General features: G+C 41.6%; 1 long non-coding RNA gene across 2 annotated transcripts in view; it reads left to right on the top strand.

The window, feature by feature from the left end:
* Positions 1-13,135, top strand: part of LOC144318616 (uncharacterized) — a 111,624-nt gene extending 98,489 nt beyond the window's left edge. Inside the window, exons 2-4 of one of the 2 annotated variants that reach the window (XR_013384675.1) lie at positions 2,726-2,864; positions 3,393-4,032; positions 12,552-13,135. This is a non-coding gene — a long non-coding RNA (uncharacterized LOC144318616). Of the gene's footprint in view, positions 1-2,725; positions 2,865-3,392; positions 12,532-12,551 lie in introns of those variants that run through there. The other variant, XR_013384673.1, reaches the window with a different exon arrangement.
* Positions 13,136-21,743: the final 8,608 nt, after the last annotated feature.

Here is a 21,743-nt window from a genome sequence, read left to right as displayed (position 1 = left end):
ATAATGGAGAAACACCAAAAGGCCAAAGTCTGGCCCCATCCCCTTCTTTGTATTCTCCCTGAGGCGCACCTCCCCACCCCCACCCCCGAATAATTAGAAGGTATTGTGTATTAAGAGGTATGATGCACGTCCTTCATCCATGATTAACACTTAAACCAGTGCATATTCATTTATCTCTTAGCCCTACCAAACCCCACTAAAATGAGGACTCGTGAAAAAGGAAGTGACACCCATTAGAAAGTTAACCACAGAAAATGAGAGAAAAAATGAAGGATGGAGCAAATTAAGGATGCGAGTCCCTCAATGGTTATTGGCTTTAATGGTGTTATAAAAATGATGTCGGCTTTTACCAGGAATAATTTATATTCCGAATTAAATAAGGATATGTATCTATAAATCCATTCTATAAAACTTAATTTTCCATCTAGATATGCTGATTACTTCAGGCCCCAGCATACCTTTACCGGTTGTTAATTACCACGGGATGGTTTAACACTATTTTCCAAATCAGCATGCATGCATAAAATGACTGCAATCCAATTTGACACATTATTAGTGATGATTATTGTCATAGATAAATTAGATTGAACAGAAAATAACCTTCATCCTTAGCATGTTTTAGCTCTCAGAATTAATGTGATTTGGTGAACACATATAAATAAAAATCTGATGAGTCCCTGCTGACTACAGGGCCTGCTGGTGCTGAAGTGTATCAATTTCATGCAGATGATGAATTCCTTAAGCATTCAATGATAATCATGCTTGATTTGACAAGACTTTCTCATGCTATTTTAGGGCTTTAATTTTCTGTGAAGTTCTGTCAAGTGCTCATCAAGCACCCACTTATCTCCGTATCTTAACCTGGCAGCCAATCACAAGGTTGCCTAACAGTACAGCTACTGAGTGCCAGCCCATTAATATTCGTGTCACGTGACTGTCCAAGGAGAAAAACCAATCAATGGCTGATTAACATTCAGGTCACATGACTCCCGAGGAGAGTAAATGAGTTACACAGTAAGACATCAAACAAATTTTCATCTTGAAAGAGTGATTGCTTTTTCTGCTGCTGTGATGTTTGTCAAATTCGCTCTAGCCTTGTCCAATTAAGCTCCATGAGCTGAATTAATAATGAAGAGATGTAAGTACCGTGCCAGCATGAGAGCTGTGAGTGGTGCCACGGAATATGAACTGCTAAAAAAAAAAAAAAAGAAAAGGAAAAAATTCTTAGAATGATTGAAAAACCACATCTGGATAACTGGAAAAATTGCTTTTGCAATCTTGATGCTGTTTTGTGCTCTCCAGTGCGAAGTGTGAGCTGGAGTGTGCTAGGACACGGTACTTTGTGTCATACTTCAAAGATGGATGTGATGTGATGTTGAGTTTAGAATGACTTTAAAGGCATCATACAGATACATGTTAATTGGATTATTGTTTGTGACCCTAATAATGAATTTCATTTGCACACTCAATTATGTTCTGGGGCCTTCTAGAGATATGATCTCTCAAGATTTTTAAACTGTCCACAGAAGGGAAGGAGATTACTCTGTATTCTTGTATCCTGAGTGAAAGAAATGACTAAACCAAGTACATTAGGATTTGTGAACATGCGTGTGCATGTATGCAGGTGCCGATGTGTGCTGTTCATTTCATTAACATTCACAGGTCAGTAAATTAAGTTCATTGGATTATTTGAAAATGCACAGGGGAATCTAAAGAGAATTTTCTGAAAAAGGCACATGCTCTCTTACTGGTGATAGCCAATGACAGCTCTCTTGTAGTTACAGGGAAAGTTCTATTTATTCACAAAGTCAATTGGATTTCAACACAGATGCGCTACTAAATTCCAGTGACATGTTTAGAATAGAGACCCTATGACTAATAAAGCTTTCATTTCTTCCCTGAAGGGAGTGAGACTTGACTAATGGTTTATTGGAATTATCAAAGAGTGTCAAATCCCACTTAATAAGTTCCAGCACGAAATTAGCTAAATTCCCAAAGGCCTTTCTAAAACAATATAGTCAAATAAAAGGTGTTGCGTGTGCTGGAAAGAGTGTTAAAACCAGTTACTTGGAAGTGACGAGAAATAAATCTAACTGTAGGCAGGAGGCAATGTTTATGTATACAGTTAATAACCTTCTTAATGGGACTGCTTGGCTTGGTGATTCCCGTACGGGGAAGAAAGTGAGGTGTGGAACACGGGGTAGGCGAAAGGCCATAAGTCAATTCCCAGCACTGTTAGTCAAGAATGGAAATTGCAAGGAGTGAGGCAATGAATTTAAAAGCCCCAGCAAGCAGAGAAAGAGGAAGGAGAGCTGAGAGCTTCGAGGGGAGGAGGTAGAAAAGAAATGGTTGAGTCCAAGCTGGACCATCCTGATGCAGTGAAAACCTTTTAAGTCCAAAGACAGGGTCACCCCTGCAGTTCTCAGAGAAGGATTCCTTTCTGACAGTTCCTTACTAATGACTCAGAAAATAATGTTGTCATGAATAACTACTCAGGGTCAGTGAGGCCCAAAAGGGGGCATGTTATAGAAATGTTTGTGTGTGTGTGTGTGTGTGTGTGTGTTTAAAGCAAAAGCAGAGATCACAACCACAAGGCTTACATTGAATTTCAGAGTCTTGTGAAAGCACAGCTCTGAGTTAGTCTGAAAAATCTGAGGCACCCAAGGTAATGTAAGTTTAACTGATCATCTTTTCCTGAATATTTTACCCCTCACTTACTTTGCAGCAAACTGGTAGCCTGGAGCTCTGCTCACATGCATCCCACCCGCGCTGGAGCAGCTTCCTACAAGCACCCCACTTCCTGACACTTGAGAGCCACGGAATGGAAGGAGGCTCAGTTGCTTTAGAAGGCCCAGAATAAAAGGGTATTCCACTTTCTGCATAACTTTACATAATTAATAGTTTTCCATGCAAACTATTGTTTGACTTAATTGTTGTTTCAACAGCTGTTTTCATTAAATTGTAAAGCCCGCTGTATCTAATCCTTTGAGCACCACTATTGATAACAAGAACTGCTCTGAAGCTTGCTCTGGAGGAAGAGTTAGTTCCCTGCCAAGCTGGAAAACCGTCATGAAGTTACTTGAAAAATAAGGCCTACAGTGGGACTGGTTGTGTAGCTAATCCATTAGGCTTTTCAAAAGAGCCATGCTCTGTACCCTTATGGCTAAATTGACCCAACAACCAATCAATGCCTTTATTTGCTGCGTGGCTGCCCCTGAAGGGTCTTATAGCCAGGTCCAAGTCCTAATCAAAGCCTCCATCAGTACTGGGTCCCTGATGACATAAATGGCCAAACTTTCAACGCGGCTGGCTTGGGTCCAGTCACACCATTTTGAAGATACAAAGAGGCTGTGTTGCACGGTGGAATTCATTTTCTTGTTTACTTCCTCCAGAAACAAGAGCATCATCAGCACGCTCAGTGCATCGGATCAGACCGCGGAGTTGTTGACAGAAGCTTGGCGAGGCTTGCCAGCTTTCCACAAGAAACGCTGGCTTTCTTCTCATACACCCCCTACCGTTTGTGTCTCTGCCAATTGTAGCACATCAGAGCGGCCATTGAGATAATGACCGTGAAGTCTCATGATACACTTTGATGAAGTGTAACATTTTTTAAAGGATTTTTGTCTGTGCCAAAATGATCGAGGCAGCTGACTAAAACTCGCCCCATCAAAATCAAGGCTGATGAACAGCAGGCGGAGGCATGAGCCTCCCCAGAGAAGATGGGGGGATTTTGCAGCCAAAGTGTCTTTCTTTCCACGTCTATGTGCACCACAGTTTCCTTTTTTGAAAAGTCATCTTTGTTTCCGATGAATATATGTCAGTGGCTGATGCTTCAGCCTCCAACATTTCTTAATTCTTTTTTTTTTTTCCATCAACCCCCAGAAGATACAAGGAATGATTCCTCTCTGACAGTTCCCTATGAACGGCTTAGAAAATAACATTACTCAAAACGTGATCTTGGTTGGAAAAAGCATACTGGTTATTTCAGCCAGGAGGTTTTCAGGCAGAGGCTGACCCTGGATTAATGTTCAGGTAAGTTTGGTCTCTCTAGTCCAGCTGGAATTAAGAGTATGTACACAAAAGTGGTTCTGAGCCGATGAAGGACAGAATCAAGCCAGGAGCAAGATTGAGAGCTTCTTTGGGGAGAAACATCATGTGATTAATTTATTGCCTGGCCCGTCATGAGTACCATTTATTGAACACCTGCTGTATTCACACAGCGTCTCTGATCTTCACAACAGCTCCAATTTACTACCTCCATTTTAGGTGAGGAAGCCAAGACCCAGTGAGGAACCACGAGGCCTGGAGATGTTAAGTAACTCAGCCAAGGCCAGAGAGCTGGGAAGTGGGGAAGGCAGGGTGTGACCTGTGCGCTTGCTCACACGATGTGTTCTCTTCCCATCTGTGGTTCATTCCTTCCATTGTACGGCTGATACAGCTCTTTAAATGGTGCTCAGTGGGAGAAGAGGAAACAATTTGTGGTTGAATTGGTAAAGGCAATGAATAAAAGGGATTTACCGTTGGCCATTCTCACCTCTCAGTTTTTCAAGGAGACATTAGCTATGTGGCATCCTTTTGCACCAGTGAGCAAATGTATGCTCAGAAACAAGGTTTGGGCATGAGAGTAGCTGGAGTGAGGCTTTGGTGAAGCTCGGTCCGTCTGTAGTTTACCTTCTGATTCATGGTTAAAGCTTGCCCTCGGGAGGAAGTGTGGGCGGTAAGCCCCAGGACTTCTCAGAATGTCACAATTGAAGAGACACCTGTGTTTCTGCAAGTCGATGCAGAAACCACAATGGAAAGGGGGTTACAGTTCAGTTGCCTTTCAAGTTTTTGTTTCTGCTTTTGGAGCAAGAATCTGTGTCAGAGTGGGATGGAGGGGATAAACTGGAGGAAGAGTGACAGTGAGGAAGTCAGGGAGAAGAGAATTATGATACAAATGCTTGTGTTTGAATGTGCCAGTGACATTCCCTTGGGTTTCTTTTAAATGTCTTCATAGTGTATCCCTAAGTACAGTCAAATAAAAGGTGACAAAAGCTCAGACAACAGAACAAAGGCGCCAGGCTAATTTTGTGCACACATTGCAAGGAATAAACTACAGGGTTTCACTCCCCTGTTTCCAAAGAGAGCGTATTTCAGGAGTCAAGATGGATGCATCCCGGTTTGCACTTAGATCTTACTAATTATTTAGACTTTGAAAAGAAACAGCAACCCAAATCCAAGTGCTGCAGTGAAGCTTAGCACCAGACTTTGTATACCTGAGGCCTTGTGAAAGAGGAAGGCTAGCTGACCTCAGAGGTGTGGAGAAGGCTTCTCATGACCGGGAAGCCAGGCAGGAGTCACATGCAGCCTTCTGCACAAAGGAGGTGGACGCCGAAGCGTTGTGAGAGGTCTTTCAGCTTGCCTTCCCTACCAAAGTATGAGTATATGCATTTTACGGAGGGTGAGTATTGTATTGGGAGAGTCGATCACAAACTCCTTAGCCCATTTCAAATAGAAAGCACTCAGACTTGAAAGGAAAAGGACTCTAGTTATATTACTTTCAGGAGCCCTTGAATGAGGGAACCACAAAAATCCATCTGATTTTAAAGAAAACGCTCACTATCTCAGCCCCTACCCTCGCCTTCCTCATTTGTAAAATGATGATTTTTTTTCGATTCTCTGAACCCCTCCCAGCATTAAAAGTGGATAGTTTTAGTGTTCAGTAAGTACAGGCTAATGCCTTTCATTTCCACTAGTTCTAAGAGGATCTGATTGAATCAGTCCAAATTGACAAACAAAAAGATCTATCTGTCACTTTCCAAATATGTGCTACTCCTGAGCCTTTGCTCAGCATTTCTCAAAGTGTGGTCCCTGCACCGAGGATCTTGTCATGGCCTAAAGTGAAGATGATCAGCCTTCCCCTGTCCTAACCACTTACTGAATAGAAAGAAATTCTGGAAGTGGGCCCCAGCCATCTGCATTGAAACAAGCCTTCCTGGTGACTTTTGTGCTTGTTCAAATCCTGGGACCATTTGCTGAAGCTGTCCTGGCTGCCTGGAATGCCTTTTTTTTTTCTTTTTTTTTTTTTTTAGGTCTTTTTGAGACTTAGGTCAAATTTTACTCTCTGCAAGAAGCCTTGCCAGCATCCCCCAAATAAAATTAAGTTCTCTTTTCCTCCCATTTCAGAACATTTGCCTTCTACCCTGTCAAAGAACTTATTAGAACTGCCTTGCAATGCTGTATCTGTATCTTTGTCCAAGATGTCTGTGGAGCCTGACAGGGTGTGGTAGGCAGCCTCTAAAATGGCTCCCAATGATCCCCATCTGTTGATAGTCATGAGGTGTGTATTCCCCTCCTTTTGAATGTCGGTTGACTTATTTCTGTGGCAGAACTGATGGGATGCCAGTTCCAAGATAATGTACAAAGAAACTGACATCCATGTTGGTAATGTTGTCTTACTTGTCCTTCCTCTCTCCCTTTCTTCTTCTCTTCTTCCTCCTTGTCCTTCTCTCTCTCCTCCTGTCACTCCTTCCCTCTCTCCCCATTCCTCACCCACCAGCCCAGCTACCATATAAACAAGCTCAGGCTATCTTGGTAGGGAGGCCCTGGCAGATGAGAGGCCACATGGAGAAGTATGGAGATGGCCCTGAGGAAAGGCACCTGTGAGTGAGCGTATAAATGGGTCCTTCCTTGAGTTGAATCTTGAAGTGACCACAGCCCCTGCCCACACTTTGACTTGTGGCCTTTGGCAGTGGGTGAGCTAGACACTGAGTTAAGCTGCTTCTCCATTCCTGAGCCCCAGAAACTGTAAGATAATAAAAGTTTATTGTTTAAGTTGCTAAGTTTTGGAGTGATTTGTTATACAGCAGTAGAGAACAAAATACATCGGACTGGCATGTTCTTATAGTCTCCAAAGCACATAATGGGATGCTTTGCTCATAATTGTTTATTATATGATTGTTGGAATCTGAGGAATGTTGCCTTGAGAAATTTTCAAGAGTGGCTAGTTTCTAGGTTTAGAAGGGATGTATTCACTGTCAGTCCCAGGCAACATATGTTGAATAAGTTATAGGAAAGGAACAAAAATAGTGACGGTTAGGGGAACCTAGAATGAAAGGAAGAAGGGGAAAACGTGGGATAAGTTTGAGAGAAATTCAAGTAAGCTTCTGGACTGAGTTTTCCTGCAGTTGTTCTCAAACTTGAGGAAACAAGATGTTTTAAAAACCATTTGAAGAATATTGAGGCCCAACGACCCAAATAAATATCCATAATATGATAGAGAAATCCCAAAAGTGCCAAAACGTCAGCCAGAGGCCACCATTTGAAAACCAAGTGCAACAATGAAGAGTCTGAGTTTGGATCTAGCCAAGACAAGTATCCAGATGGCTCTGCCTCACATCTCTTCTTTTTTTCCCATGATGTACCTTTGTCTCAACGCCCTGACATTCCTATGTTCTCATCATCAGCTCCCAACTTTGCCTTGACTAATCTTCTGAAAGGAAGAACACCAAATCACATGGGACTTGGGAGTAGCTGGAACTCAGTCTTCCTTCTAGTGTACACAGTCTGTCTCCTGCTGGCTCATGCACCTCTGGTTTTTCCCCTTATCTGCAGGAGGGTGTTAGTTCCTAAGACAAAAGAGAGGTTGTTGAAGACTGGCCAGCAGCCCCCACATGCTCACAGGACCAGAAGCTTGTCCACAGCATGATGACATGCTGTTCATTCTACCCTTCAAGTAGAAATGCTCCTTGGGTGCTTCTGAATGCTACTGTTGGCTCCTTCCACCCCTGCATGCATGCGCACATGCACACACATGCACGTGTGCACACATACATACATACCCAAGCTCACAGGAGTGTAAAGCATTCCTCTGAAAACTTGAATCACAGAAAGAGTGCAGCCAGCTGGAACCAGCGGTGGAACATCCTTCTCCTGGTACTTCAGGACATAATGGAGACTGACCTCAGAGATTGCTGACTGGGTGAAGCATGAAGACTTTAATTTCAAATGAGCTTGTCTGCACTTTGCTTGAGAAAACTCTTGGCTTGGATGACACCTAATATAATATGGTTTATTTGGTGTAAGTGCAAGTATTTTTCTTTTCATTTTAATTTTCTCATTTCCTGAACACAGGGCTTTCTTTCTGAGGATTGTTTCATCCCACTCTTGTTGTCATGTTTGGCTGCATTTTGAAGAGTAAAAAATTGTTTAAGAGAAAGGCTCAATTAAGTTTTATATATTAGCTTGGCGACTGCCTGTGTTACTTAACCAAAGAAAAAGCCAAGTAAAACTATATAATTCTGTGATTCAAGGCACAGCACTTTGGAATAAGTGTCGGACAAAATTGTTTCTCTTACCATCTGAGAGGTGGCCTCAGCCAGCTTTTTGGAGTTTGGAGAGATTTTGAAGTTGTTGCTTTACAGAAACTGTGATCTTATTGGGGAGATCCTCTGGGCTCTCTGGGCTGCAGTTTCTCACTTGTTCCTTTCTCCACATGCCTGCTTCACCCTTCCCAGCAAACTCTCCTTCTGAGGGCATTGGGAAGAAATGGCCATCTCCCCTCACTCCTTGGGCTCTCCCCACTGAGAAGGAAAATGTGAGATGAGAGCCCCACATGGCTCAGTGTGGTGAGTTGGTGGGTAACATTGCTCACCTGAGACCAGTTTCTCCTGAATTCTCACTGGAATCCGAGTCATGCTATGTCCCAATGGAAGTAAGTTAGATTAGATAACTAATTCTCTACAAATATCTCTTTCCCCTGTGGATTTACCTGAATCTACATTTTGAAGGAAGACATAAAACCATATTGGCCTCTGGTCCAAGAAGTTATTTCTAATACATTTATTAGGTATTAATAGTTCTAGTAGTAAAAATAATACCTTGATCCCTCTTCCACTCTTTCATCGGTGTCTCAACTGGTTCAGTGACCAAAGGACTACAACTAACACTGTCTTTGGCCACTCCAGCTCTGAGGGTTCATTCTAGCTCCTCAGCCTGCTTGTCCTAACCCTGTCCAAGTTTGGTTCATTTGGTCTCCGAAATACTGAGGTGGGTTCTGTTCTTCCTCATCTGAAACTTATTCTTGCTGAGGAAGATGCTGGGCGTAGTAGGCAGGGCCAAATAATGCTGGTGCATGGCAATGACATTTGAAGAGCCAGTGCTGCCCAGCCCCTGGCTCCTCCCTCTGTTTATCCTTTTGTCAACTTGGAAGACATTTTCCAGGGTAGAAAAGCCACACATTCCTGGTATAATTTATAGACTACTGTTAAGCAGATGGTATAAGTGGTTTATTTTTAAGGAGGTTATTACTGGTCACAAAACTTCAAGTCAGCTATTTGCAAGGAACCCTTATGAAGGAAGCCCCTGTTTGTGGCATCCACCCTCAAGAGCATCTGACAGAGGGCTTACTGTACTTTTGTGCCCAACCACACTTAATCCATTTATAAGACCCCTTTGTATGAGATGCCTTACCAGAGGAAATTAATGTAGGATATTGCAAACAGCTCTTAAGAATGTCTTTTCTATAGAAGAACTGTGTAGTTCTGAGAGCAAAGTGGGCTCCCTCCCTACATTGTTATGACTTGACATCTCCAGCATCGAATGTTTCTAGCCAGTTATAATAAGAAAAGCCTAGATTTTTCACTGTTGTGGAAACCACAGTAGAAGAAAGCTATTCTAATATCTATTCACTTACTCTCCTCCTGGAAATATAAATGTATTTATGAAATGGGTCCAAGTTTGGGGAAGAGAAGTGGCAGTGCTTAAAAATCATGCAGTGAAAAATTGCAAGTTCAAGATGACAATGGCCAGTCATGTGGACAACAGAAGATAAACGTGCCTTACAGGGATGAAGACATTTTCTCACCCAGTAGTAAATTTTAGATTTTGGATTTCTGGGAATGAAAACAAATTTTTAAAGTTAAAAACTGACAGCAGATGCCAACTTTGAGGGGTTTTGTTTCATAAGTAGGGCATCATAAAGAAAGCAACTACCATCTTCAATTTCATCATCCTATAAAATAAAAGACTGATGGTGTGATATAAAAAAGAACTAAGACGGGCAGCCCTGGTGGCACAGTGGTTTGGCACCACCTTCGGCCCGGGATGTGATCCTGGAGACCCAGGATCGAGTCCTGCATCGGGCTCCCTGCATGGAGCCTGCTTCTCCCTCTGCCTGTGTCTCTGCCTCTCTCTCTCTCTTTCTCTGAATAAATAAATAAATAATCTTAAAAAAAAAAAAAGAAGTAAGACATAATCTCATAAAGAACTATTCTTTAATAAGCCTGTCTGTATGTAAAATGTCATTACAGGGGGCTTTGTTTTTTCATTCCACAACAGACCATGAACTTGTCTTTACTGGCTGGCCCCACTTCAAAACCTGGTGCAGGGAGCCACTGCTCCAGACGTTACCGTGTGTCATTGTGGAGTCAGATGACCTGTGGTCATGTCTGTGCCTTGTCACGACTGGGTGTGTGGTCTTGGGCAGGGTATTTCTCAAGTTTCGTCTCTGCTTGTATATAATATGGATAGGAGTGATCACACTCTTAATAAGACAGGAGGATTTCATGAGACAAGGAATAGGGACCAGTGCATTATGAGTGTACAGAACTTGGTGGGACTGACATACCCCTCTGGACCATTCCAAGGACAGACTTGAGGCAGAAGCGTCCACAGGAGTTGACATTAGAGGAGCACTTTTTTTGTTTTGTTTCTTTGCTAAAATCACCTGGATTTCATCATTTACATTTATAAGCAAAACATGTAGCAGATAACATAAATTTGGAAGAAAAGAAACAGTATCTAATGCAAATGCCAGTATAGAAAATGGAGTTCATAGTGTCAAAGCTTATTACTTTTCAAGAAGAGACACATAAGATCTGGGTAATAGACACAAACTGGTCTCGGAGAGCTGTTTCTGTGGTCAGCTAGAGCGAGCCCAGTGCCCCTTAATCCTTAGGTACAAGAGTGCTCCTTCCACCATTTATTTTCTTGTTCTGATTTTGTCATCCTTAGTCAACTTCTGACTAATAATTTGCCTTACCAGATAATTCTGCTTGGAGCCTCATTCCCCCTGGCCTCCATCCTTTCTACCTACCTGACAAACTTCCTAATCATCCTTCAAGATGGCCTCTTTTAAAAAAGATTTCTTTGTCTGCCATTTTCCCAATTCCTTTTCATTGATTTTTTTTTCCTTAATCTTTTTCCATGAAATTGTGAGATCTTGAAAAGCTGATTTGGCATTATATTACTGGGAGGAGTTAACTTCTTTCCTAGGTGCAAAGTAAGGACTTAACAGATGCCTGTGGGCTGGATATTGTCATAATTACATTGAATGAATGAAGAGCAGTTTGTAGGTGAACAAGAGTTAGTCTGCATTTTGTAGCCAAGTAATGTGGAAGAGCCATTTCTGGGGGGAAATGTTCATGTATTTTTAAACTGTTGTGAAAAGAGTACTTTCTTACAGGGAGGAAGTTACTGAACACCAATCAGGCGATCATACCAACAGCAAATGCCATTTATTGAGTGTGCACTATGTGTTGATGCTCTTTCAAAGTAGCTTACCTGCATTATCTTCTTAAATGCTGTAGTCATCCCATTAGGTTGTTATCATCCCTGCTTTACAGGTGATAAACTGAGGTTTAGAAGGGTTATAAAATCCCGTAGGTCACGTGGGTGCTGGGTAGTGGAGCTGGGACTCGGACCCAGGTCTGATTCCAAAGCTTAGGTGCACGTTCATGCCACCACAATGCCAAGTTAACATCCACCACCCTGTATGGTGCTCTCAGAGCAGCAGAGAGCAACACCACAGAGTTTGAAGTCTCTGAGACATGTTTTTGCACAAGCATACGCTTCACAGGAATGTGTCTTTAGAAATACATGGAACTGTTATAGCTGGAGAGATTCTGAAAGTTTGCTGATGGATGAGATTATGTATTTGGGTACTTGGGAAGACTTTTATGGGGATGAAATTAATTTTTCAGCAGGCAAAAAGAAAAAAAACCTTACAGGTATAAATGTGTGGCATAGAAGGAGAAATTGTAGACTCAGCCTAAAACAACTCCAATTAATTTGTATGTGAAGAGCTCAAACCCTCTATGAATCTTACCTTGTGGCAAAGAACTATGCCCAATTGCAAAAATGCTAAGTTGCCAGCATTCTCCCCTAAAAGAAATGCAGAAAATGGGCTCAGTTCCAGTCTGTTCATTAAAGATCTAGTTTTTTTTTTCTTTTTTCCCCCACAAACTTAATAAACAAACAAGAAGATTAATGTATTTTTCTCAGCAAGAATTTCTTCACTGAAGGACTATTGACTAGCTTTGAAAAATCTGTATTTATTAATGAAAACACATTGTTAATTACACCACTGATTGTAATCTTCTATTAATTCCGAAGTCTAAGAGGTGCCTGTTAACCGGAAACAACACAATTTAGGAAATAAACCACAACAAAATCCTGGAAGAATAAAAGTACTTTGCCACAAATGCTTTTTGACCTCTTATCATCCCTTTAATGTTCTCTAACTTTCTTGAAGACTGAGTTTGTGTTGACTATTACTTTTATATTATCCACAGTTTCCTGCGGTGGTTGAACTGGATTGAATTCTCATCTTCTTGGAATTGATCCGAATATCAGTTTCCTTTGAAGTCAGTTTTAACTTTGCTTCTGAAGTAGCAGAGGAAGATCAGGATTATTTCCCCAATTTTCTTGACCATAGCTGTTCCTGGCATATTTTAACATGCAACACCTGCCTTTTTGGTTTTAAAGCCATTCCAATGAGCTGAGAGTCTGACTGTCTTGAACAGAGAAAGATAAATACTGAGTATATGATCTTACTTATATGTGGAATCTAAAAAAGATGAGCTTGTGAAAATAGGGTAGAATAGTGGTTACTGGGGACTTGGAGGATGTGGGTATTATGGGTATTGTGGAGATGTTATCTAAAGTTACAAAAAATAAATAAAGTTACAAACCTGCAACTAGTAGGGAAATGTGTTCTGGAGGTCTAATGCACAGCATGGTGATTATACAAGACTGCGTTATAAACTTCAAAGTTGCTAAGAGACTGGATCTTAATTGTTCCTTGTACAAAAAAGGAATAATTATGTGATATGATAGAAGTGTTAGCTAATGCTACAATGGTAATTATATTGCAATATATAAATGTATCATATCAACACATCATACATCATAAACATACATGATGTTATATGTCAATTATATCTCAATTAAAAAAATTAAAAAATTCTGAGAAAGAGTGGCTTGAGGGGTGTCTGTGTAGCTTAGTCGGTTAAGTGTCTGCCTCTTGATCTCAGTTCAGGTCTTGATCTCAGGGTTGTGAGTTCAGGCCCCACGTTGGGCTCCACACTGGGCATGGAGTCTACTTAAAAAAAAAAAAAAAGCGTCTGGCTTGATATCTGTATGTGGCATGGCAAAATGTAATTTTAACCTTTAAAGACAAAAGAATACCCTTTATCCTCTACTGTCCTGATTTCTTTAGGGGATAAAGATTAATTAATTGCAAGGGGAAGAAGTGTGCTGCCTGTAATTATGTGGTATGTGTAAGAAAAGACTAGGTCAAGTACATGAACACAGATTCTTTTATAAAACAAGACCTGACTTGGGTGAATAAAAGCAACACTGGGAATCAGACCACAGAAAGAAACCAACCTAGATGTCTCTACGTTTTGTTATGAAAGTAACAATAGCATGAAATCACTTTTTTAAAAATTCAGAGACAACCTACACTTATTCTCAGTTAGAACTCATTATTGGTCCCTGGTTGAACTTTAGAAAGATTTAAGCTGAAGGAAACCAAGTGTTCAGAATGCGCCAGCAAAATTCTCCTTAATTTAATGATTGGGAAAGAATGGGATCAGAAGGTTAGATGTAGCATCGAGTCCTTTAAAAAAAAAAATCTTAAAAGGCCACACACCATCACATCGACCGGGAGTAGGTATAACACTGACTTCTTTCAACAGAATTGGGTAAATATTTGACCTCCAATGTCATTACAGTTAATGTATATTCTGGACCTCAGAGGACATTGAGACGGAAGCTGTGCTATCCGATTGGCTCCCTCCTAGCCTTTGCTTGCTTGGAAAGACTGATAATATACTTTGTCCTTAACTTGGTGCAGTTCAATTCCTTGCTGTTCACTAGCTAAAATAATAATGATCTCATCCATTGACGATTTAAGTTCATGTGATTTGCAAATAATAATAATAATAATAATAATAATAATAACTTCTGGGTTAATTATTAACTCTCAGAAAATATTCAGGGCTAGTGCCATCCCTTTAGCTATTCCTGAGAAGAGGAGATTGAGATGTGGCTGGTGCATACACGAGAATGTCCCATAAAATAAAAGTTGATTACAATTACATTAATATTCCTAGGACTTGTCTCTCTTGTAATTCCCTATAAGGATGCAACAGACTCCCCTGTGTTAAATTACTCATTCTGATAACTATGTGAGAAGAAGATGCACAGATGGTATGTCTGAGAATGGCATCAAAGCATTTAAAATGCTCATTGGCAACATATCGCATATTTACATGTGAGTGGAAAGTCATCTTTTGGCTACATTAATGCTGCAAAAATAAACACACTTTGGTCTCTGATGCAAAGTTTAAAGTTCTCATGGCAATATTTGTTTCTTCACTTTGCTTCCCAGGTACAATAAAAAAGTCAACATTTATCAGTCCACTGCATGTATTAAACACTCACTGTGTGTTCAGCTTCAGGTGCTATGGAGCCTTAGAGAGAAAGACATTCAAGGACTTTATAGTTTAATGGGGGAGAAGGAGAAAACACAAATGTGTACATGTAAGCAAGCAGGGCTGGAGGTGTATAAACATACACACAGTCCTGACCATCTGTGCAGAGATAGAGGCAGAAATTGACTGCAAGCATAAAGGTGGGTGGAAGGAGGCAAGCGCCTGGAATGAGGTGAGCACCTTGTTTTGTTGAGGCTGTGTTGGGCTTTGAACAGAATTTGCTTTCCATCTCTCAAAAAATCGAGGAGTAATATACATGAATAGAATATTTCATTCCATTTGTGGGGTAACTGGTCGGGTCTGTGGGATTTGAGGGGAGTGTATTTGGAGTGCAGGCAAATGCCCGTGGCAGTGGTTCTCAAAGTGGGCTCCAGACCATCGGCATCAGCATCCCTGGGGTGCTTGTGAGAAACCCAAATTATAAGGCTCCACCCCAGACCTACTGAGTGGCAACTGGCAGTGGGGCCCGGTACCCCGTGTTTTCATAAGGCCTCCAGGGCACTCGGATGCTCACTGGAGCCCAAGAGCCACTGCTCTGTGCGGTGGCTGAGTCTGAGTTCTGAGCAAGGGTAGTATGCTGTTGACATGGCAGGTGCAGAAGCCAGCCAATGTCCACACGAGGCATTCTAGATGACAGAGCAGCTGGTGAGGAGGGGGTGGTTAGTGAAGGCCTCAAGGCTCCCCCCAGAAACTTTAGGAGGCAACTTTGAGCCCTCTGACATATATCTCAGAGCTCCATTCTGAGTTAATGTCTTCAGAGAATTCTAACTTTTGCATTTCCTGACTTTTATGAGCATGTTGAGTGTTGTAATTCCATGAGGCTTTTAGATGTAATTTCCTTTGCTTTTAAGGAAAAGATGAGATGGTGGGGAGGGGGATTTTTAGGAGAGGAGTGGTGGCTGGTAGTGAGATGGTAAAAACAGGGAAACCATTTTCAAAAGAAATAAAAAAGTTATTCTTTCAAGACATTGCTACAAAGCCTGTATATATATATATACTGAAACAATAGAATAACAATAAGAAAAGCTAACATTTATATAGCTTTGAGGATGTGCCAGGCATGTTCTAAAGTGCTTACATATATTAATTCATTAATCTTCACAGCAGCTTCTGAGGTAGGGTCTATTTTTATTCCCTGGTGATAAATGGGGTAACTATCGCACAGAGAGGGTAAGAAACTTGCTCAGGGTCACACAGCTAGAGCTGGAACTAGGACTCAGGCTTTCATGCTGTATTTTGAACCCTTACACTATTTTATACTGTAAGAACTTAAACACTGGATGACAAGTGTTCTCTATTTTAAAAGAGTGACTCGTTCTGAATTGTTTGGCATTTGAGAATTAGGCTTCAGGGCCTGATGATTTTCTTATTTAATTTTCTGGTTGGCCAGCCAAGTATTTCCCAAGTCTACCCGGTTCTCACAGAAGGTAGCCGAAGCTAACTTCTGGGTAGAGTAAATCAGTTACAAAATAAAGGTTAGGCTCAGTGCCCAGAGCAAAGCTTGAAAAGACACTGGAATGATCTCCCTTCAGCCCAGAACCATTTAGCTTGGCTTCAGCAACCCCTGAGGGCTTAGGGAGCTCCTAGAAGCCTGGGTCTGCTCCTGAGTGCAGGAAGAGGGGCTTCCATGGGGTGGAGGGAATTAGAGGAAGGTGAAAGGAAGGCCTTGGCCAGTTTGTTGATAGGATCTTGTCCTCTATGGGTCATTCTTTGAACAGACAGTGGTCACCATTTTTTGGTGAAGAGCATGGGCTTTGGAGTCAGATGACCACCTGGGTTTGAGGCCTGACTCCTTCACTTACAAAATGCAGATCATATTTGTGATTATCTTCATGTTGTTGAAATGATTAAATAAAGGCTACACTTAAAGCTCTTTACACAATACCTGGCACAGAGCAAGCACTCAAGTGCTAATTCTTCTTTCTTCTTGTTTACTCATCTCCTGCTACATGCCTGGCACTGTTCTATAAGCTTTTGAGAGCACTAATGACCAGGTAACACTACTGCTTGCGACAACACTATGACCTAGATATCTACCATTTTGCAGGTGAGGAAACTGAGTGTGAATGGGGTCATTTTCCCAAAGTGATATAAGCAGGGAGGGGCGCAGTGAGGCTTTCTCCATGTAGAGACTGCGTCCCCATTGGGTGGCTCTGCCGTTGCCTGTTCCACAGATAGACATGGCCCTACAGGCACTTGCACTAGATTGAAATAGTTGGCTGCAGGGTCCTGGAGAAACCACCACTGAATTATAGCCTTGTTCACACTTTTAAAAAGGCTGGATTTGAAGCAGCTTTTAATCACTTTACTCATAAACTTCTACCGCTCTGGGGGAGTCTTCCCCATAGATTGTCTTATGGATACATCAGCAATCGTATGACACAGTGCCTTAAAGACACAAACAAGAAATGTTTGCTGGGACCTGTGAGTTGCTTGTCATTTTCTGTCCATGCGAGTGATTGATAAATGGTCTGAGTCACATATGAGTTGCTTTCTGAGGGTATGAAAGTAGACAGTCACGTTCCCTGACACTTGTCATACCTTCTGTCACACTGTCACTATCACACTGACATCATAAACTTGGAGCTCTCTGCTCGGTGTTTACATATGAAGGACCAGCTAGTCCAAAGTGGGAGAAAGGGACTGTATGTCAGGGTCCCCTCTGACCTCTGACCTCTGCTCAGGCCTGGGTTCCTATCCGTGTCATTGCCAGGCACACCACTAAACCTCATGTTGCTACAAATCTAATTTGCTATTCTATGTTCCTCAAGCAGGAGGTTTGGATTTCTTTAGTAGATTGATTTCTTCTCCTGGTGCCTTACTGCATCCACGTCAGACAAGGCAGGCCAGGGACCCCAAAGTAGGTATCTTCGATGTGTTGTGAGAGACTGAAATTCAGGAGTGTATTAATGGGCCATTAGCTCATATATGTGCATGTCTTAATGCTATTTACACAGTAAATCTTTTGACCTTATAAGATTTACTTTAAAGTATACTGTATGCCAAGAAAATAAAGAAGCAAGAAACAAAGTTTACAGTATCAATAACTACATAAACCTAAAAATAGAGACTGTACTTGACTTTTAGGTAACAGGTTGAAACATCTATGGTGGCCAATATTTGATATTTTTGACCTATAGAAAACAGAATTATCTTGGGGGACAATGGAGTTAAAATGAGGCAAGAAAGGAAAAGATTCTAAACTAGCAAAATGGAAGCCCTGTCCCACTTCCCATGTGTTATCAAGACAAGTGATAAACTGAGGGATTTTAGCTAGAAAATTTAGCAATATCTTTATTGGGGAGGGGTGGGAGATCTTTATAATTCAGGAAAGATAAGTTTGATAAGACAAAATATTAGAGGAAAAATATTATCAGGGGCACTGACTTAATCCATTTGAATGATTCTTGGTTTTCTTATCTGTAGAATGGGAGCACAGTGCTGGATAATTCAATGTGAAGAGTCTGAAACCTAATAGACACTTGAAATAGGCATGGGATTTGGAAACCAACCCTGTGAGTCAGGAACCTCCACAGTCAATAGAAAATCCTTTTTGAAGATGTATGGATTAGGCCAATCGATTTGGAATTGGTATCTTTATATATGTTTCCAGGGCCTGTTTAAAAGCTTGACATTAAACAGAAGCATTCCTGAGTTGCTGTATTCCAGAGGATTTTAGATACACAGATTTCATGGCCATCATCCAAAAAAAAAAAAAAAAAATCCATTTGTAGCTTTGACCACAAATAGAAGGTGATTCTTGTTATCATCAGAACATCCAAAAACATTTTCCCACATCTCAGAGTGACAAAGGGCATAGAACACACTCTTACCCCCTTCAGAGAATTCCAAGGAGCTATGGGGCTGTGGGCAGAGAGGGAGCCTTTTCTGGGCAGTTAACAAGCCAGTCAGGTGAGAGCATTTCACAGATGCATAGGAGAAGAGCAAAGTCTCCTTGGCAATATCATGATAACGTCTATATTTTTGAGGATGTCCATTGACAAGGACTAAAGTGAATTCTTCCAATGAGAGTGTGATCCCTATTCAAGGAAGAGGCACAATGCTAGTAGATAACATTTTCCAAATACCAAGAACATGCCAGGTACTCTTTCAGATATTTAAAAGCATTCATTCTCTTAATCCTGATAACTCTGTGAGTTCAATATGGCTTATACAGTTGATAACAGTGAGGCCCAGCTGGGGAAGTTGGTGGTCCACACAGAAATGGATTAGGAAAGCTAGATAACCCTGGGTTCAGTTAAGAGAAACTGAACAAAGAACAGAATCTTTAAGTTAGGAATAGTGAGAGGAAATTCAAGTTTCTATCCTAGTCTCACTGTGAATCTTTTTGGGGGGGGGCAGAGGGAGAGGGGGACAGAGTCTCAGACAGGCTCCCAGCTACACTTGGAGCCCCACATGGGGCTCAATCTCATGATCCTGAGATCATAACAAGAGCCGAAATTAAGAGTCAATTGCTTAATGGACTGAGCCAGGTGCCCCGCACTATGATTTGTTTAGCAGAACAATGACACTAGGGGACCCCTGGGTGGCTCAGCAGTTTAGTGCCTGCCTTTGGCTCAGGGCGTGATCCCGGAGTCCTGGGATTGAGTCCCCACATCGGACTCCCTGGGTGGAGCCTGCTTTTCCCTCTGCCTGTGTCTCTGCCTCTGTGTCTCTCATGAATAAATAAATAAAATCTTAAAAAAGAAAAAAAAGAACAATGATACTATATGTCATTTAATTATATTACACACACATTCACACACATTCTCACTCTCAGCTACTCTGTTTGTTGTCTTCATAAACCCTAAGCATCTTTCCCGGGGCTGTTAGCTGCCAGGTAGCTGGATGAGTGTGGCAGCTACCTGGCAAGTGAAGAGTGAAAGTGCAGTGTAAGGGCAGGGTTTGGTGTTGTCTAGACCTGGGTTCAAATCCCAACTCCGCCACTCATCGGCTGTGTGACTCCTAATCAGCTGTGTGGCCCAAGTCAACTGCCTGACTTCACCTGTAAGGAAAATAGGTTTAATAATACCTGCTTCAAACAGCTTCAGGGAGGTTTAAATGAGATCATAGGTATTAAGTGGTTAGCGTAGTCCCTAGCACATAGCATATGCTTAGGAAACAGTGACAATAGTAGCTCTTTCAAATCTCCTAATGAGGGAGGCCTTTTACAATTCTCACATTTCTAGGTTTGACTGGGGTGTGACACTCCATAAACTTGCGCCTCAAGGTATTGCACTGGACCCAATAGATGAAATATATTTAAAGTAGTGAACTTGTTCATTATCTTGCCAATTTTATGGGCCAATGAATCAGGAGCTACACTGATTGTGGAAATACAGTGATAAAGGCAGTGCTACCAAGCTCAGAGTTTTGGTAGGGCCAGTCTTCCCAGAGATGCCTCCACTGGGTTTCTTTTTCCCCATTTGCTTTTCTACTTCTGTGCATGAAGCCAGAGCTATGTGTATTTTTGTTCCCAGTGTTCTCATATGTTGATTTTTTTCACCTACTAAAATGTAGTGAGCTTAAGAAAAGTTCAATTAAAATGAAACATAAATATTTTCTTTCTTACTGTGTCATTAAAAACTCTCTCCCCCACTCCCTGTAGTTACTTGGCACCTGCCCAAAGGAAACATTTTTCCCTCTTGGCCCCCAGTGTTTAAAGCTTAGAGGAAACAGATCTGCTTAGTCTGTCTCGACAGGATCCTTACATGGGGAGAGGAACAGAGGTTTCCAAGGACTGGAAAACAGAGTACAAAGTAGGAAAGCAAGCGAAGAGGAAAAAGATGGCAAACACAAGCAAAAAGAGGGAGCATAGGAAACATCCATTCTAGGCTTTTCTATGAAATTGGTTTCCAGAAGATGGCATCTTATCTCAGGTTTTCTGCATCAGAGGGATAAAGCTCACTGTTAGGTGATGACCTTCCTTCTTCCAGAAGACAGTCCAAGACAGCATTATTCCTGGTTATTTCTGATGAGTTCTACTGTTATCCAACGTAGCTAGTATTTCAGGTTCATGCTATCAGGTGATAAATCCTCTTCACCAGCCACGGTGGCGCTAATGTTTATTGAGCAGTTACTATGTGCTATGAAGTTAACAAGGATTAGTTTCTTTAATCCTCAAAGAAAATCTTATGAGCTAGATATGATTATAACCCCAATGTTAAAGATGAGAAGTCTGAGGTTTCGGGAGGGCGGTGGAGGCTGGATTCACATCCCTGTTATTGGACCCCTGAACCCTGTGCCCTGTTTCATATTCTGTAGCACACTCTATGTTCTCAGACACAGCTCCAAAGCTCTTCCCACTAGCATTCTTCTCTTTTCTCTTCCTCCCTAATCTTCTGCCTTTCCCTCTTTCCATGAAACCTCCCTGCCCACCCCCCACCCCCCCACGTTAGGTTCTCTTTTGTAGGTGGTGGATCATCCAGTTCTATTTCCTCTCACAGGGCTAAGGTATTCCTACTAGGCATCTTTTCAATAGTTACTAATCCAGTGAAATCACTATCAGTCTCCACAGAAAAATCAAAGAGCAAACTGCTCCATCTAGAGTTTCATTTTGCAAGTAAGTTGTTTTGTTCCACATAATGCCTTCCTCCCGTCCTCCCCAGAAGCCTTTGCCTTGTTTAAACATTAGGCTTTCTATTCCAGGTTGGGCCCAAAATAAACTGATCTATGGTGGCGTGCACAGCCGGTGGCTTCCTGTAGATGTTTGGAGGGCAGCACATTTCTTTTCATCCTCTTTTCTAAACAAATATATCTCTGTTTCAATCTTTCTTCCTAGGGAACAGCTCTTCCCTTCTTCTTTTCATACTCTGAACTCTTCCCCCGCCCCCCTTTCTTTTATCCATTAGCTGCTTCAATGTCTGTTCTGCTCACTTTAAAACAATACAATGACTACTGAAGTTAGAGTGAGTTCTCGCTTTACACTGTGCTCGCTTGCAGTGGTGTAACCTCACATTCATGTAGACAAATTTCACCCAGAAAAGT

This window comes from Canis aureus, chromosome 1, assembly GCF_053574225.1.
Source record: "Canis aureus isolate CA01 chromosome 1, VMU_Caureus_v.1.0, whole genome shotgun sequence".
NCBI lineage: Eukaryota > Metazoa > Chordata > Mammalia > Carnivora > Canidae > Canis > Canis aureus.
Note: the sequence above shows the minus strand (reverse complement) of the source record. Positions and strands in the feature narration are given on the sequence as shown.